This window comes from Capra hircus (genome assembly GCF_001704415.2).
Source record: "Capra hircus breed San Clemente chromosome X unlocalized genomic scaffold, ASM170441v1, whole genome shotgun sequence".
Lineage (NCBI taxonomy): Eukaryota > Metazoa > Chordata > Mammalia > Artiodactyla > Bovidae > Capra > Capra hircus.
In genome coordinates this window covers 18,915,477-18,920,388 of record NW_017189516.1, presented here as the reverse complement: position 1 = coordinate 18,920,388, position 4,912 = coordinate 18,915,477, and the positions used below count along the sequence as shown (strand labels likewise).

At 49.0% G+C, this 4,912-nt stretch overlaps 1 pseudogene; it reads right to left on the bottom strand.

Annotated features, from left to right (window-relative positions):
- Window positions 1-217: 217 nt before the first annotated feature.
- Window positions 218-2,728, bottom strand: LOC108634290 (annotated as a pseudogene).
- Window positions 2,729-4,912: the final 2,184 nt, after the last annotated feature.

The following is a 4,912-nucleotide window of genomic DNA, read 5'->3' as shown; positions in this document are numbered from 1 at the left end:
TCACTTCTTTGTTCATAGTGATGCCTTCTAAGGCCCACTTGACTTCACATTCCAGGATGTCTGTAGAGAGGCCCAATTTAGGACAGAAGACTCTCCGACAAAATGATTCATATGCATGCCCAAATGTCAGTGTACTATCCAACACAAATAACTTATTGTGCAGGACCAGGCCTGGGGTGGACCCAAGGGTCACTACCTGCCTCCTGCCAGGTCGTAATCATCTGGATTTCGGCCTCCCTAACTTTTTCACTGACAGGTTATGGTCCAAATCACTCCCTGAGTCATCTTCTCACTCCAGCTGCTCCTGCAGGTCCTTCATCTTTATCAGCATGTCTGCCATGGGGGCCAATGTGCTGTAGTAGGTGGAGTTGGTGGCCGAGGGTGCAGCCACCAGCAGGCTGGTCTCCTCCCGCTTGGGGTACCAAAAAGCAGAACATCCACATTAGCTCTCATCATGTGCACAAAGATACACCTGAAACCTCTGCTGAGATTTGCAAATCGTGGGGCCATCAAAAAGATACCAGCAAGAGAGAGAAGACAGCCAAATCAGAGAAAGAGTGGGCTTCCCTGGTGGTTCAGTGGCTAAAATGTGTCTTTCAACACAGGGGACAATAGTTTGATCTCTTGGTTGGGAAGCAATGATCCCACATGCTATGGGGTATGCAAAAAAACAAAACAAAACAACACACACACACACACACACACACACATATCAACCAAGCAAAGAAAAAAAAAAAAAAAAAAGAATGTGGAAAGGTAGGTGCCTAAGCCAGAACTAGAAAATGAAGTTTCTCAGCCATGTCTGATTCTCTGCGAGCCAATGGACTGTAGACCTCCAGACTCCTCTGTCCATGGGACCTTCCAGGCAAGGGTTCTGGAGTGGGCTGACATTGCCTTCTCCAGGGGATCTTCCTCAATCCAGGGATCTAACCTTGGTCTTCTGCATTGCAGGCACACTCTTTAAAATCTGAGCCATCAGGAAAGCCACTCAGAACTAGAACCCTCTTCCAAATGGCACCCAGGGCCCTGCCTGCAGGAGAGGAAGGTACAGACAGTTTTCTGCGGGGAAACCTGAGGTCTATGGGGAGCTGTCTGTTGCCACTGTCAGTGCGGCCACAGGCCCCAGGTTCAGCAGGCATCCTTCCACCAACAGTCATATTTGCAGCCTCTGAGCCCCTGTCTGCTGTACTGCTTTTGTGCTCTCGCCTATGTTAAGTCAGTGATGCTTACTAATACCACAAGTACAAACAGGACAGATGTAGTCAGATGCACCTTTGTGGGCAGATGACTGGATACAAGAGGCTACAGAGGGTCTTTTACAAAAGAAAACTTGTGAAATTCTTGGTTACTCAGTTGCATCCCACTCTTGGTGACCACCAGGGAGTATAGCCCACCAGGCTTCTCTGTCTGTGTGATTGTCCAGGCCAGAATACTGAAGTGTGTGGCCATTCGCTTTTCCAGTGGATCTTGCAAACCCAGGGATTGAACCCAGGTCTCCCCCATTACAGAGCCTTTAAGCATCTGAGCCACCAGGGATGCTCCCCACCCACTACAGAATGAATTACAGTAAATTCACCCCCTTGGCTAAATACATAATAACAAAAGGCCTTTAACAGAAGCCCTGTTTTGTAAGCATATATCCTTCATAGCCTTAAATTTCACTCCTCTGTAACAAGCTTCTGCACCTTGGCAATATTGACCTTTGGCATTGGACCATTCTTTGTTGTTGGGGGTGGGGGGACTGTCCTGTGCCCTTGTAGGTCGATGAGCACCATCCCTGGCCTCCACTCTCCCAGGGGAGACAACAAGAAGCATCTCCCGACATTGTCAAATGCCCTGAGGCCAGACAGCAGAGTAAGACAGCTGTCTAATAATAAAAGGACCCATGGGCATTGCTAGAAACATGTCTTTTCACATCTTTGCCCAACTGATGCCAATGTTCCAAGAATGGACATTTAAATGGGAAAGTGTAAAAAAAAAAAAAATTTCCAAAGTGCCAAGTACTTACGGAAAAATCTGTCACCGGAAATCATGCATATGAGAAAAAAAAAAAAAAAGATTAAAAAAATAGGTCCCTGGCCCCTCACCCTGGAAGCCCAAGAGGTAAAAATGTACTCTGGGTAGGACAGAGGCAGAGGTGTGGGGGTGGCCTACACACTTCTCCTCTACCGTCCTAGACGAGCCTAACTTAGGCAGCAACTTTCTCTGTTTCTGCATTCCTTCCAGGAGGTGCTTGTCTTTGGGGAACATGCTCTCCAGAAGTTTCATGTGGTACTCATCCTCACGCAGGGGTCCAGGGTGTCTTCCAGTGAGTTATCCCTGCCCAGAGATCTCGCGGGCCATCTCCTCTGACTTGAGTTCACTGGTGGTCCTGTGTTTGGGATTCATGTAGCTGAGCCCTGGAGGGGAGGCCTGGCTGGCCTTGGCAGGAAGGCCCAGAGTGCTGAGGGGCTGAGGCTTGGGAACCTGGCATCTGTAGGGGCAGAAGCATGAGTAGGACTGCTCTGATGTGCTGAGAATCTTGATCTGGTTCTGCTCGAGGCCACAGGGCAATGGAGGCATCTTGGGGATGGGCCCGTGCCTAACAGTTCTCCTCAGGCTGGCTATCGGAGTGCACTATCTTGATGGACACCATCTTCACCTTGGTGTTGTTTTCCCTCACCCACTCAATTCTGCCAAGATAAGGGTCATCCACTGGAGACTTGGCATGCACCCAGCCGTGGCTCATGATCAGAACTCAGATGAGCAAATCGGCTGGTCCTGGGGGGCATTCCAGATAGGGGAGCCTGACTCAAAGATGGGCCCATCTAGGTCACACATTCCAGGATGAGGAGATGAGATCTAGAATTTCCTGCCCCTGGCCCTGCAACTTGCATCTCCTGACCCTCCTCTGCCTTAAGATGCTAAACTTCAGAAGGAAAATTTCAGCATCACACCCACACAAGAAAGCACAAGCAAGACCCCCTCTTCATTCCATTCTTTTCACTCCACATGTAGAAGGCTTTCCCACCTACTGGTGACTTGAAGAGAAGTGGAAGTCCTCAGTCTTGTCTGACTCTTTTCAACCCCATCCCTGGGATTCTTCAGGCCTGAATACTGGAGTGGGTAGCCTTTTCCTTCTCCAGAGGATCTTCCCAACTCAGGGATTGAACCCTGGTCTCCCATATTACAGGCAGATTCTTTACCAGTTGAGCCACAAGTGAACAGGTATTCAGCATCTATTTAAATCTCTACCCTAACACTCGCTTTGTGGGGAAACTTGATTGGGGGGGGGGGAAGCAACAGAAACAAATCCTCTGCAGCTTGTGATAGACTTTTAGACCAAGCAGGCCTTCAAGGTCATTTCTGAGCACAATTACCTCTCTTCTTGAAACACATGTAGACTGCCACATTCAGGAAGTTTGATCTGCTTCCTCTACATGAAAACAAACCACACAGTGGACCAGGCCTTACCACCACCGGTGGAGTGCAGAATGGATGCGGTGGAGTGGGTTGCCATTCCCTTCTCCAGGGTATCTTCCTGACCCAGCAATGGAACCTGGGTCTTACTTATCTGATGGCTCAGATGGTAAAGTATCTGCCTATAGTGCAGGGGACCCAGGTTTGATCCTTGAGTCAGGAAAATCCTCTGAAGAAGGAGATGGCAGCCCACTCCAGTATTCTTGTCTGGAAAATCCCATGGACAGAGGTGGACGGTGCTGCAGTCCACGGGGTCACAAAGAGTTGGACATGACTGAGTGACTTAACTTTCACTTTCTTTTCCTGCAATGGAGGCAGACTCTTCACTGACTGAGCTAAGAGGAAAGCCCCTGCATGCCACTCTAGGTCTGATAAGCCACACTGCTCACAAGGAGATTCTCATAGCCCGAGATACCTGAGGTGACTCAATGACCCTGAAGTATCCCTCCTGGGTCCCTCCTCACAGACACACTCTGCAAACCCAAAAATTGGCTCCAGGAAAACTTCTACCAACACTTTTGTGAGCTGTCAAATCTCAGGCTCATGCCTGCTACTAGGCATGGCCCCACCTTGTAACAAACATACCAATCAACCTTAGAATGTCCCAGATTTCAAAGGATATTCTTTCTTTTGGAATGGGAGTGGATTCATTTTTATTCAGAGTGCTTTTAAACTGTGATGTTGGAGAAGACTTGAGAGTCCCTTGGACTGCATGGAGATCCAACCAGTCCATCCTAAAATAAATCAGCCCTGAATATTCATTGGAAGGACTAATGCTGAAGCTGAAACTCCAATACTTGGGCCACTTGATGTGAAAAAACAACTCATTGGAAAGAAACCTGGTTTTGAGAAAGTTGGAAGGCAGGAGAAGATGACATAGGATGAGATAGCTAGATGTATCACTCCCTTGATGGACATGAGTTTGGATAAGCTGTGATAGTTGGCAATGGACAGTGAGGACTGGCGTGCTACAATCCATGGGGTCCCAAAGAATCAGACACGACTGAATGACTGCACTGTACTGTGACTCTCGTGCTGACCCTCTGACCCTTGGGGAACAAGAAAATCACCAGCAAGTTAAAAATCCAAGTGACCACGAGGGTTCTCTCCATGTTAGTCCTAGGCTGCCAGAGGTGATGGGGGGATGGGGAGGGGTCACAGGGATGGGGGGGGGGCTTATGTTCACACCCAAGAATGATGCACGAGACCCTCCTGCAGTTGTGGGGAGTCTTAAACAGGGCAAGAAGGTAAGTAGAGGCACTACATAGCAGTGTTCCCATCCTGGATGAGATGAAGAAGATTGTTCTTCACCTTCTGCGGAGCAAACTGGGGCAAAGTTGAGTGCAAGGTGTCCATAGGGGAAGTCTGCAGGGGCCAGAACTGGGCAGGAAGCAGTGCCTCCTGTCTGGGCCTGACCACAGGCTCCCTGTGCACTGCCTATGAGCAGGACACT